The sequence below is a fragment of the Globicephala melas genome, chromosome 19 (genome assembly GCF_963455315.2).
Source record: "Globicephala melas chromosome 19, mGloMel1.2, whole genome shotgun sequence".
Taxonomy (NCBI): Eukaryota; Metazoa; Chordata; class Mammalia; order Artiodactyla; family Delphinidae; genus Globicephala; species Globicephala melas.
This window is the reverse complement of record NC_083332.1, coordinates 36,178,211-36,192,938: the sequence shown is the minus strand read 5'-3', so window position 1 is coordinate 36,192,938 and position 14,728 is coordinate 36,178,211. Positions and strand designations below refer to the sequence as shown.

The 14,728-nt window shown below is 42.2% G+C and overlaps 1 pseudogene; it reads right to left on the bottom strand.

Moving 5' to 3' along the window:
* Positions 1–1,564: 1,564 nt before the first annotated feature.
* Positions 1,565–13,867, bottom strand: LOC115847835 (non-histone chromosomal protein HMG-14 pseudogene; annotated as a pseudogene).
* Between the last annotated feature and the right edge of the window lie 861 nt (positions 13,868–14,728).

Genomic DNA, 14,728 nt, shown 5'->3' with positions numbered 1-14,728 from the left:
AAGCACCCTAAGAGACTACTTACTACAAGCCAACTCTATGCCAATAAAATGGACAACCTGGAAGAAATGGACAAATTCTTAGAAAGGTATAACCTTCCAAGACTGAACCAGGAAGAAACAGAAAATATGAACAGGCCAATCACAAGCACTGAAATTGAAACTGTGATTAAAAATCTTCCAACAAACAAAAGTCCAGGACCAGATGGCCTCACAGGTGAATTCTATCAAACATTTAGAGAAGAGCTAACACCCATCCTTCTCAAACTCTTCCAAAAAATTGCAGAGGAAGGAACACTCCCAAACTCATTCTATGAGGCCACCATCACCCTGATACCAAAACCAGACAAAGATACTACAAAAAAAAGAAAATTACAGACCAATATCACTGAAGAATATAGATGCAAAAATCCTCAACAAAATACTAGCAAACAGAATCCAACAGCACATTAAAAGGGTCATACACCATGATCAAGTGGAGTTTATCCCCAGAAAGCAAGGATTCTTCAATATACGCAAATCAATCAATGTGATACACCATATTAACGGATTGAAGAATAAAAACCATATGATCACCTCAACAGATGCAGAAAAAGCTTTTGACAAAATTCAACACCATTTATGATAAAAACTCTCCAGAAAGTGGGCACAGAGGGAACCTACTTCAACATAATAAAGGCCATATACGACAAAAAAAAAAAAAAAAAAAAATTCAGTCCCTGCTTTGAGCTGGGCTCTTTGGTGAAGTTTTCCCCTATAAATCATATCTTAGGCATTTTTTTTCATAATTGAGATTTTACTGATTGTTTTGAGGATCAGTACACACACATTTCAATTTGTACACAATTCTCAACATACATTCCAAAAATCTAAAAAGTCACGTAGCTGTGATTCTTTTCTGAACAGTTATTCCAGGGACTTTCCAGCTTAAAATTTGAAGGCAAAATTTCCTTCACAGTATATCAAGTACCAATATCTTCAAATATTGATAGGCTGTTACATCGTAAGTCCCACTAATTCACAATATCATATACACTACATACTCAAATTGTCAGTCGTTCACAGCACATTAACAGTTACGAGAACTGGACTACCACCGACCAAAGATGTTACAGAGTGCACAAAACTCTGCCCAGGAGAGCCAAGATCAAGGGGTGAGTGGTTTGCTTTAGGAAACAATTCTACCAAAAGTAACATGGGAAGAGAAGTAATGTAAAGGGTTTAAGACATTAAATGCACAACTGACTCCAAACTGCCATTTAGTATGCTTTGTATTATAGGCTATAAAAGCTACCCTCCATCTGTGGAATGTTAAGCTGACACACAAGACAAAGCCTCGCATATTCAATATCTCACTATTTTCTGGTTGTACGAAAAAATAAACAACCACCAAATGATTTCACCTCTTAAAAAAAGCATTTACACTTAAAAACTGGGATGAGGTGGGATTCCCTCCTTTTTATGTTTCTAGAGCTACTAAAAAACTTGCATTTACGAAATAGTTGATATTCCTCTGGATTGTACAAGAAAGGAGACAGGGACCACTGATAGGACCAGGTGTGTGATATTAATCAGATTTGGCTTCTTTCTCTCCTGCTTCATCAGAAGCTGGGCTCTCCTCGTTTTTAGTTTCTCCATCTTCTGCAGCTAAGTCTTCTTTAGTCTCTTGGTTAGTCACTTCAGCCTGTTTTCCCTTTGCTCCCCTTTTTCCTTTTGTTTGCACTTTTTTGTCTGAAGATTTATCCTTTCCTGTCGCCTTTTTTTGGCTTCGTTTCCACTTTTGCAGGAGGCGGTTTAGCGGACAACCTCGCCCATCTCCTCTTGGGCTCCTCTTTCGCCGCCCCCTCGGCGGAGCTGACCTTCCTCTTGGCATCGCGGCGGCGGGGCGGGCGCGTGCCCGGTGCCTGCGGGCCGCGGCGCACCGAGAGCCTTCTCGAAGCCGGGCTGCCTGGCCGCTGCCGCTCCTCTCGCCGCCCGAGCTGGGGGGACCCGCGGCGGTGGGGAGAACCGGATGGAACCGGATTGGGAGCCCACCCCCAACATCTTAGGCATGTAAAGCCCTGAAGCTGAGCCAGTTTTAACATGGTGGCTTTTACCTACTCTATTTATAATGTCTCTATTAGCTTCCTCCCAGGTTAAGGGGCCAAATCTACCTGCTCTTTCTATTCTCCGAAAGCACAAGGAATTGAAATGGCAACAAACAACTAGTCTAGCTTGATGCTGGAGATGCTATTATTTCACTGTTTAGACAACATGAAGTTTAGAAAGGATAAAGTCCTGCCCCAAGGTCAAAACAAACCAATGACACAAGAACAGGACAAAAGAGATGGGACTGAGGTAGATTTAGGTGTTCAGTTCATTTCTAGCTTAATGAGCACAGCTTAATGCGAGATTCCCAGACACGCTGATCAAATCGAACAAAATGCTTACTCTGTACCAGTGGGCAGGGTCTAGAGCAGTGGGTCATTCTGGGATTGACATTTTGAGAGGAACATGGGCACACTGGGAATTGTCAGGAGGGCAGTGACCAGGATGGCTACCATGTCTATATGAGAGACAATAAATGGATTGAGAAAATGAGTTTATACTTTGAACTAGAAATTTCTAGGTCTCTTGCTGAATTAATTTTCTACTGCTGCTATAACAAATTACTATGAACTAGGTGGTTTCAAAGAACACAGATTGAAAGGATTCTGGAAAGATAGTTGGATGGGAAGCATCAGCAATCTATCTCCCCCCGCCCCCCAGACAACAATTGTACCGGCAGAATCTGTCTCATGTAAGTATTTTGGAACTCTGGAGTCTATTGAAGGATTGCAACTTCCAGAGGAAGGCTTGGACAGGTAAACTGTGCTTCATTTTGGTCAGTTTCAGCTCTGAGCATAGCAGTTACCCATCCCCCCATTCCCATGGTGGGCAGCTGCTTGCATACAGCTTGTGGGAGCCAGGTTGGGCAAAAGAGGACCCTGTGCTGCAAATGTTGGCGATCTATGCTCTGACTGCCCATTGCTGCTTCTGATTAGATCGTTGCTGCCCCTCCACCTCCAGCTGAAGTGACGTCCAAGGGATTTAAAGGGTGGGTGCCCTTTACTGCCCTCTTCATTTTTCTCTTTTTCCTCCTTTTTAGAGCCAAACATTAAAGACAAGGATACTGTATTAGGGTTCTGCAGAGAAAGGGAACCAATATGGTATATGTAGATTGATATCTCTATATAGATATCTCCCTCTCTATGTATATCTATATGAAATTTATTATAGGAGTCAGCTCATGTTACAGAGGCTGAGAAGTCACATGATCTGCAGTCTGGAGAATCAGGAAGGCCATGGGCATAATTCAGTAAAATGCTGAAGGCCTGTGAACCAGGGGGTGAGGGGCTGCTAGTGCAAGAAACAGGAGCTCTGATATCTCTGAGGGCAGCAGAAGATGGACCTCCCAGCTTAAAAAGAGGGAGATAATTTGCCCTTCCTCCGCCTTTTTGTTCTATTCAGACCCTTGATGCATGGGATGAGGCCTGCCCACATTGGTGAAGGCAGATCTTTTTCACTCAGTGTATTGATTGTCTTCTAATCTCTTTGCTAATCTCTTCTGAAAACACCCTCACAAACATACCCAGAAATAATTTTTTACCAGCTATCTGGGCATTCCTTAGCCCAGGCAAACTGACACAAAATTAACCATCAGACATGCAAAACAACTGCATATATGGGGGAAGTTAGCAAGTGATCGTGCATGCCCAAGGAAAGGCTCTGAAAAGACCCAAGACTTTAAACTATACCTCAGCTGATCCTTGTCACATAGATAGCCTACAGCAATGGGAAGCAAACAAACAAAAAAACGCTATTAAACAAAGCAGTAACAAAAAACAGCAAACTCTCGGTAAGAGGGAGAATCTGGTCTCCATAATTACCGCATTATTAAATCCAAATATTCAAATTTTTTCCAAAAAAATCATAAGGCATACAAATAAACAGAAAAGTATGGCCCATTCAAAGAAAAAATAAATAAAACCAACAGGAACTATCCCTGAAAAAGACTTGATGGCAAATACAGCAGACAAAACAACTTTTAAAACAACTGTCTTAAAGACGCTCAAAGAACTCAAGGAAGATTTGGAAGAAGTCAGGAAAATGTATGAACAAAAATGGAAACATCAGTCATGAGACATAAAACCTAAAAAGAAGCCAAAAAGAAATTCTGGAGCTGAAAAGTATAATAATTGAAATGAAAAATTAACTAGAGGGATTCAAAGGCAAATTTGAACAGGGATAAGAATCAGTGAACTTGAAGATAGGACAATGGAAATAATCAAGACTGAGAAACAGAAAGAAAAAGATTCAACTCGAAGCCATATGAAGAAACAAAGATCCCAGTAAAGGTACATAAACAAGTAATTATAAAAGCTAACATTATTGTAACAATGGCTTATAATTCCACTTTGTTTTCTAAATGACTTGAGACTAATGCATTAAAAATCATTATTAGTTTACATTATTCTGGGGCACACAATGTATAAAGGTGTAATTCTGTGATAACAACAGCAAGGGGTGGAGATGGAGCTGTAAAGGAGCAGAGTTCTTGTATATTATTGAAGTTAAGCTGGTATAAATTCAAATAAGAGTGCTATAACTTTAGTATGTTAACTGTAATCCCCATGGTACCCACAAAGAAAATAGCTATAGAATATAAACAAAAAGGAATGAGAAAGGAATTTAAACATTTCACTACCAAAAAAAAAAAGTCAACTAAACACTAAGGAAGACAGTACTGTAAGGCAGGGAGTGAGAAACAAAGCCGTAAAATGTATAGAAAACAAATAAGATGACAGAAGTCTCTCCTTCCCAGTAACTACTCTTAAATGTAAATGGATTAAACACCCCAGAAGACAGACTGGCAAAATGGTTAAAAAAACACAGTCCAACTATATGCTATCCACAAGAGACTCACTTTAGATCAAAAGTGAAAGAATGGAAAAAGATATTCCATGCAAACAGTAACCGAAAGAGAGCAGGGGTGGCTGTACTAACACTGGACAAAACAGATTTTTTTTTTTTTTACAAAACAGATTTTAAATCAAAAAGTTTACAAGAGACAAAGTAGGACATTATATATTAATAGAAATTTGATATATCCTCTTGCTGTAATATTATAAACACATTTCTAATGACATACAACTGAATAAATAAAGCAAAAATTGACAGAATTGAAGAGAGAAATAATGGATAGAGCAAGCAGACAGAAGTAAGGAAATAGATACAACAAACCAACTATATATAACAGACACTGCACACTCTACCCACCACCAAAAGCATACACATTCTTATGTGCACGTGGATATTTTCCAGGTTAGACCATATGTTAGGCCACAAAAATTAAGTGTCAACAGATTTAAAAAAATAACTATCATATTTTCTCTGACCACAATGAGATAAAGTGAGCAATCAGTGACAGAAGGCAAACTGGAAAATCCACAAATATATTGAAATTTAACAACACACTCTTAAACAACCAATGGATCAAAGAAGAAATCACAAGGTGAATTAGAAACTCCTTAGTTTTAATGAAAACAAAAATGCAACATACCAAAACTATAATGTAGCAAAAGCAGTCCTAAGGGGAAAATGCACAGCTATAAACACATTAAAAAAAACAGATCTCAAATTAATAACATAACTTTACAAGTTAAGGAACTTGAAAAAGAACAAACTAAACCCAAAGCTAGCAGAAGGAAGGAAATAAAGATTAAAGAATAGGGGACTTCCCTGGTGGCGCAGTGGTTAAGAATCTGACTGCGGAGCGGCTAAGCCCGTGAGCCAATGGCCACTGAGCCTGCGCGTCCGGAGCCTGTGCTCCGCAATGGGAGAGGCCACAACAGTGAGAGGCCCGCGTATCGGGGGGGAAAAAAAAAAAAAGTGCTGGGAAAACTGGATATCCACACAGAAAAGAATGAAGCTGGACCCTTACCTAGTGCCAAGTATAAAAATTAACTCAAAATGGATCAGGACCTAAATGTAAGACCCAAAACTATACAACCCGTAGAAGAAAACAGGAAAAAAAAGTTTCATGACACTGAATTTGGCAATCATTTCTTGAATATGACACCAAAGGTATAGGCAACAAAACAAAAAAGATAGACTGGACTTCATGAATATTAAAAATTTCGTGCATCAAAAGATAATATCAACAGGGTAAAAAGGTAACCTGCAGAATGGAAGAAAATATTTGCTAATCATATATATAAGGGTTTAAAGTAAAAAGCAAAAATAAACAAATGGGACCTAATTCAACTTAAAAGCTCTTGCACAGCAAAGGAAACCATCAACAATACAAGACAACCTGGGGCCTCCCTGGTGGTGCAGTGGTTGAGAGTCCGCCTGCCGATGCAGGGGACACGGGTTCGTGCCCCGGTCTGGGAAGATCCCACATGACGCGGAGCGGCTGGGCCCGTGAGCCATGGCCGCTGAGCCTGCGCATCCGGAGCCTGTGCTCCGCAACAGGAGAGGCCACAACAGTGAGAGGCCCGCGTACCGCAAAGACAACAACAACAACAAAAAAAAACCCCACAAGACAACCTACTGAATGGGAGAAAATATTTGCAAATTATATGACTGATAAAGGATTAATATCCATCATATATATAAACAGCTCATACAACTCAACATTTATAAAACAAACAACCCAATTTAAAAATGCACAGAAGAACTGAAGAGACATTTTTCCAAAGAGGGAATGCATATGACCAACAGGCCCATGAAAAGATGCTCAACATCACTAATCAGGGAAATGCAAATCAAAACCACAATGAGTTATCACCTCACACCTGTCAGGTTGGCTATCATTAAAAAGAACATGAACTATAAATGTTGGCAAGAGTGTGGAGAAAAGGGAACCCCTGTACACTGTTGGGGGGAATGTAAATTGGTATAGCCACTATGGAAGACAGTATGGCTGTTTCTCACAAAACTAAAAACAGAACTACCATATGACCCAGCAATTCCACTCCCGGGTATATATATATTAAAAAAAAACCAAAAACTAATTCAGAAAGATACATGCACCCCAATGTTCACAGCAGCATTATTTACAATTGCCAAGATATGGAAGCAACCTAAGTGTCCATCAACAGATGAATAGATAAAGAAGATGTGATATATATACACACACACACACACACACAATGGAATACTACTCAACCATAAAAAAGAACGAAATTTTGCCATTTGCAGCAACATGGATGGAGTTGGAGGGCATTATGATAAGTGAAATAAGTTAGAAAGACAAACACTGTATGATATCACTTATATGTGGAATCTTAAAAAATACAACAAACCAGTGGTTTACCAATGGGGAGAGAGAAGAGGGAAGTGGCAATATAGGGGTGGGTGAGTGGGAGGTACAAACTATTGGGTGTAAGATAGGCTACAGGGATGTATTGTACAACGCAGGGAATATAGCCAATATTTTATAATAACAATAAATCTAGTGTAACTTTTAAAATTGTATAAAAATTTTAAAAATTAAAAAAAAATGGGCAAAGGAACTTGAATAGGTATTTCTCCAAAGAGGATATACGCATGGCCAATAAGCACATGAAAAGATGCTCGGTATCACTAATCATTAGGGAAATGCTAATCAAAACTACAATGATATATCACCTCACACACATTAGAATGGCTACTACTAAAAACAAACAAACATACAACAAAAAAAAACCCAGAAAACAAGTGTTGGTGAGGATGTGGAGAAATTGGAACCCTTGAGCACTGCTGATGCGAATATTAAAAACTAGTACAGGGACTTCCCTGGTGGCACAGTGGTTAAGAATCCGCCTGCCAATGCAGGGGACAAGGGTTCGAGCCCTGGTCTGGGAAGATCCCACATGCCGCGGAGCAACTAAGCCCGTGCGCCACAACTACTGAGCCTGCGCTCTAGAGCCCACGAGCCACAACTGCTGAACCAGCATGCCACAACTACTGAAGCCCCCATGCCTAGTGCCCGTGCTCCAGAACAGAAGCCACCGCAATGAGAAGCCCATGCGCTGCAAGGAAGAATAGCCCCTGCTCACCGCAACTAGAGAAAGCCTGAGTGCAGCAATGAAGACCCAACGCAGCCAAAAATAAAATAAATTAAAAAAAACAAACAAACTGATACAGCTGCTGTTGAAAACAGTATGAAGGTTCCTCAAAAAATTTAAGATAGAATTACCATATGATCCAGGAATTCCACTTCTGGATATATACCCAAAAGAGCTGAGAGGAGGATCTTAAAGAGGTATTAGTACTCCAATGCTTATAGCGGCGTTACTGACAATGGCTAAAACGTACAAGTAACCCAAGTGGTCACTGACAAATGAATGGGTAAACAAAATTTTCTGGTTTAAAAGTTAGCTTTTTTGTTTTTTGTTTTACAACACAGCAAAAAAGAATCTACAACTATCAAAATCTGCAAAACACCTGTAGAAAGGAGCTACCTTTTTTGAACTGTTTAATTAAAGCTTCTCTAGGATTTACACACCCATTTTTGATCATCAAGAGCATGGAACTTCTCACACCTGTTTGTGTCTCCACGGGCTTTAGACCCCAACATATTTACACACTTTAGTATTCTACATCAAATCAGCTTTCATTTAGCCCATTTATATTTTTTAAAAATAGAAAAGTGAAACAAAAACAGATTTAATTTCCTTCTGAAATCTGTTATGTAAACGTTTTGTTGAATTTAAACATCACAAGTTTGATAAAATTGTCAACGAGGTCTCTCACCCAGCCCACAGCCTGTGGAAAATCTTAATTACAGCAGATTCAAATACATCGCTACACTGTCAGCTGTTTTTTCTGCTTGGAATCAGCTACCTTGATGTTCTCATACTGTTTTAACCACCTCTTGGCGTCTCAGCTAAGAATGCCTGTCTCAGTTCTGCCTAGAAATCCACCACCATAAAATGGAGTATTATTCAGCCTTTAAAAAGAAGGAAATTCTGACATATGCTACAATATGGATGAATCTTAAGAACGTTATACTAAGTGAAATATGCCAGCCACAAAAAGACAAATACCATATGATTCCACTATATGAGACATTCAGAGTGGCCCAAATCAGAGACAGAAAGTAGAAGGTTGGTTGCCGGGGCAGAGGGGAGGGGGCAATGGCGAGTTATTGTTTAATAGGTACAGAATTTGTTTTACAAGATGAAAAGTTATGGAGATAGATGGTGTTGATGAAACATTATGCATGTATTTAATGCCACTGAACGGTATACTTAAAAAAGGTTAAGACAGTAAATTTTATCACTGTAAAATTTTTACCACTATAAAAAAATTGGAAAAAAAAACCCCAAAATTGATTATCTCACAGTTCTGGAGGTCAGAAGTCCAAAATGGGCCGGCAGGGCTGCATTCCTTCCGGAGGCTCTAGAGGAGAGTCCATTTCTTTGCCTTTTCCAGCTCCTGGAGGCTGTCCGCGTTCTTTGGCTTATGACGCCTTCCAGCAATGGCGTCACCCCAACCTCTGCTGTCAGCACAGCGCCTGCTTTCCCCCAGCTTCCTCCGCGCACCTCCTCCGCCAACCGTGAGCTTCCTGCCTCCTTCTTATAAAGTGCCTTATATTGGACACACCTGATAATCCAGAAGGCTTTCTCTGTCTCGAGAGCCTCAGCTCAATCACACCTGCAAGTCCTTTTGCCATGGAAGGAAACAAATTCACAGGCTCTGAGGACTAGGACGCCGGCATCTTTGGGAAGCCATTACTCTGTTTACCGCAGTTGCCTAGAGAAATACGTCAGTGTGGGAGGGGGTAGGCGCAAGGGCTTCAATACTGAAAGCAGGGGTAAGCCCATGTCTGACAACAGGGTTGTGGTTGAACAACCGTGTAGACGTTCTGTAGAATCCTACGCAGCCATAGAAAGAATGAGCTGGATGACATGGAAGGCCGTCCATGGTGCATTTTTAAATGAGAAGGTCAAATTTCAGAAATTCTTAATTCATTTAACAAATATTTTCAGTGTCTATCATGTTCCTGAAGCTGGAAGTACAGAAGTGAATTAAACAAGGGTTTATACTCTCTTTCTGTATAAAAACTGTATGCAGAAATAGGTGTGTACAGGGAAAAAAGGGTCTAAGCTGGAAAATAAATACTGGTATGTTAACAGCGGGTATCTCGGGAGAGGAAGAGCAGGAAGTAAAAGCGGTGAAGGTTTGCCCTTCTTCTTTGGTTGTTTTTATATAGTTTTACCTTTTCAATGAGCATTTAAACTTGCTTGAAGTTGGCTAAAAATTTAAACTGAGGTACCGTTATTAGGAGAAGTTATCTATTATGTCTAACCCCATCTCATAATGACAAAACTGTACCACCTGCAAAACAGAAAGAAGGGAGGGAAGGGAGAGAGTGGAGACAAAGAAACGTCCAGCTGATTGGTGTTAACTTGGAGCAGGCAAGGCTTGCGGGGCACTTAGCCAACAAGTGGAGCAAAGTGTCCCTCCCTCCCCGGCGGGAACTGGCAGCTCCTCCGGGTACGATTCTTTATAACCTCTCCTGTGGCACCGGCCCTGTGCCTAGTGTACGCAGTAGGTGATCAATGACATACTGTCGACCAGCCGAGTCACCGATGGGAGCGCCTGTAAAGGTGTAGATGACACCCAAACAGGAGGGGCAAGCGTCCTGTCAGGGCTCAGCTTTGACCCCGTACGGCAACACCCACACCCACCAGCCTCACTTCCACAGCCATTCGTCTCCTCTCATTTCTAACCATTTCAGCTCAAAGTCTGGTCCTTCCCAACCCCCCAGAACTTCCTGGTTTATTTGAAGCAGAGGTTCTGCAGTTGGAGGAAGTGGGTAGAAATTCCAGGTCACTTATCTCCGCCATGGTGTCCCCAAGATGAACATGTGGTTTGCTACTTTTTTGCCCTGAACTGCAACCTCTGAGCTGGCCTTTCTGCCCCCTGCATGTGTCTCTGGGGCTGATGCTTCGTGGCTGCGGGGTGCAGGGAAGACAAGAGGGGGTGAGGCGTGGGGCCCAGGGACCCTCGACCCTGGGCAATGTCATCTCACACTTGTAGACCTAAGTTCCTTTGATAAACATCATCTGAGAATCACACACCTGGCAAACAGGCTGTCCCGGGAACACGGCCCAGGAACAAACAAAACAAGCTTGTGTCTTTTCATTTTGTTCTTGGTTCTTACTGTTCTAGGAAGAAAAAAAAGAAAAAAGACTGGACTTGAGTAGGCGAGACATTCACACGCTTTACTCAGAAAACAAGGAACCTCTGATTTTCTTGGAGAAACGTTGAGAGCTGTCTTTTCCTTTTAGTGCCCTTAAGCATAGACTGAAACAAGGAAGACATAATTTCAGTTCATTCCAATTGTCCCCTTGAACACCTACTTCATCCTTCCTAGACTGATCGTTGGACAGAATTAAAACTGCTCCCAAAGTGTAGTTTGATTCAGCCTGCGGGCCCTCCGTGAAGTGTCCCTGCCGCCTTCCAGCTCTGTCCTCCTCTCCTCCTGGATTCCCCTCAGGCACACCCTGCACGTCCCTGCCCCCAAGCCCTCATACCTGTCCCCTCGACCTGGAACACGGTCCTACCATTTCCCTGCCTCCTTCAGGTCCCTTCAGAACCTCAACCGCCGCCCCATCCCAGCCCTCCCACCCCAGCCCTGCTTCATTTCTCTCCACAGCACTTGTCACCTTCTAATAGGTCACGTTGTTATTTTGTTCACGGTCTACCCCTTTTCTGATGTAAACTCCACCAAGGCATGGATTTTCATCCATCTGTTCACCACTGGAAACTCAGTCCTAGATAATGATTGAATCTGAGTCTTTATGGAGGAGTTTTGCATTATGTATCCAAAATCTTACAAATACGCTAATGCTTCCACGCAGCTATTCGACATCTAGGAGTTTATCCCCGGGAAGTCATCACAGAAGTGTGCAAAGATAGAGTTAGAAATGTTATAAAAGCCAAACACTGGAAATAATAAGAGCTGACATTTAATTAGCACTTACCATGTGCCAGACCCTGTTTTAAACATTTTACGCACATGAACGCTTTAAACTCCCGACCACCCTATAACCCACCTATTATTGTCTGGATTTTACAAGTGAGGGAACGGGCAGAGGGACTGAAGAGCACGCAGTCGAGCCAGGATTTGATGGGGTGTGTCTGCCTCGAGTCCATATTCTTAACACCCTATGGGTTACATGAGCTGTGCTTCAGCCACCCTGAGGCATTCGATGCAACCATTTAAAATGATGCTGTAGACAATGAATTTTTTCTGTTGGGGGGACAAGGGACATGAACCCCTGAAATTATATGTAAATTGCGTGATCATACACATTGCTGGGAAGGAGGCAGCTTTATCAGATTCTCAGAGACATCCAAGAACCAGCGTTGTAGAGTAATTCTTCTACATACGTAGTTCAGGTGAACATATCCTGCACATGGGTTATCAACTGTTCAGCACAGTCTTTAAAAAATTTCTTTTTAGTTTCCCTCCTTCCACACAAGATTTCCTCGTCTTGTCCCTAAACCACATTAACAACCTAGAAAAATCACCAGAGAAGACGCTTTAATGACTTGAAAAGATCTTTGTGAGATACAGTAAAAAGCTCAAATAACTATATGTTAATAGCTGTTATTCCTGGGTGATGGAATTATGAGTATGTTACAATTTCTTTTCTGGTCTTATTTGTATTCTGTGCACGTTTTGCAAGAACATGAATTACTTTTTGTAACCAAAGGAATTTTTTTTTTTTAAGAAAATGGCACATTTGGGAAGGATAATTTGGAAGAAGCTATGAAAATTTTAAGCGTACCTGCCCTTTGATCCAGCAATTCCATTTCCAGGAATCTGCTGGACAGAAATTCTTGCCTGTGAGCCCGAATATAAGTCCAGCGACATTCATGAAAGCATTGTGAAAATTAGTAAACAGCCCAAACCCTCAGAGAAGGTGAGTAAATAAAATAAACAAAATAAAATATTCAATAAAATATAATACCACCATATTAGAAAAACTGTGCAGCTGTTAAAAAAAAGAAAACACGGTAGCTAGATCTCTGACTCTCCCACAAGATGTATTATTTGGTAAAAACAAAGGACGAGCGTAAGAGTGTAAAGGCCTTGAAAGGGGTCTGGAAGGAAGCCGCCTGTTTGTTGATGATGGTTACTTGCAGGGAGGCGCTGGGAGCTGGGCAGGGGAGGTAATGGTGAAGGGGACTTCATGTTCTGTTCTGGACTGTCTGAATCTTTTACATATTATTTATGTAACCAAATACAACACACACAGTTAAACTATGAAAGAGTTCTAAGATTAAAAAAGCCTCCAAACTCCGAAGTGCTTTCCCCCCACCATGGGGCTGCTCAGGGGCTCCACGTTCAAGCTGCCAGGAAGTCTCAGGAAGGACCACGATCCTGGTTACTGTCAGGATTGGAAACAGGCTCAGTCACCGGGCAGGGGCAGGTGGTTATGTAAACGGGAGCGCAGACCTACTGCACATTCTTATGCCCTAAGCATGAGCAGCGATCGTGAGGATCTTGGAGCAGCTTGGAAATTAAGTGACAAAAGCCCAGTGGGAAACTACACACAGCGCGCCCAGGGTAAAGGCGGAGGGGCCACATTGTTGGCCAGGTGGGATTATATCATCTTGGCCAAACCTGTTTCTCCCTGGGGCTTTCTCATCACGGTTCCGAGGCCACAAACCTGCACACTGTGTTCCAGCCGCCCTGGCCTTTCTGTGCTGTTTCCTGCCCGGGGCCTCTGCTCTCGCTGCCTCTGTGAGCCTGGCTACTCCTTATACCCCCAGCCCTCTCGCAGTTTCTCCATCACATTAGTCTGCGTACCTGCTTCCTGGGCCTATGCTTGTCTGAAATCGTCATGTCTACTTGATTCCCAATCTCCCCCACTAGCCAGCACTATTCTAGGGCTTACCGTGGGTGTGGCACGGCTCTAAGCACTTTACAGACCACCCAGTCAGTTCTTTCAAGACCCTACAACACCAGTACAATCATGACACCCATTTTACAGATGAGCAAAGTGAGGCGCAGAGGTACCCCACTTGCCCCCAAGCTGGGCAACTCTAAAGTGGCCAACGTGGGCTTCGAACCCAGGTGGCTTCAGCCCAGGATCTGAGTCCTTCATTACTAAATGATCCTGCCTAAAACCACTAATGAGATGAAAACCGGCACCCTATTTACTTTTTGAAGATTGGAACTGGCTGGAGGAGCAGCCAATGAACTTCACTGGCCACACCGTGGTACCGGACATGCCACGCCCAAGCTTTTAACGCCTGTGGTGATTTGAGGACATGATTTGACCTGTCTTTTCCTGGATAGAACAGGCCATAGATGAGAGAGTTCGCCAACTGCTTTTTGTGGACTTTCAAATTATTGACTCCATGAGCCCACTTCCCTTAGGTAATTCTCAGCATGGTCTCACTGCATAAAGGGGGCCAGCCCTAACACCTGTGGAAATGCAACTCTGGCAGCGCCCCTGGATGCAAAAAAATAGGGCTCAATGCCCATTTGGGTTCTATTTTCATTAAAACCCCATTAACCTGCTCTCTCAGGGTGATTAAAGTGTCCAGGACTGAGGCTCTGCAGTGCTGTAGGAGGCGGCTTTTTAAAAGTGAGCGTTCTGTTCTGTTCTGTTCGCAGGCGGAAAACTTTCTTTTCAAAAGGACCCCCGGGGGTTGACGTCTCAGGCTGGTTCCCAGCCCCAAAGTGGGTTCTCTTAACAGA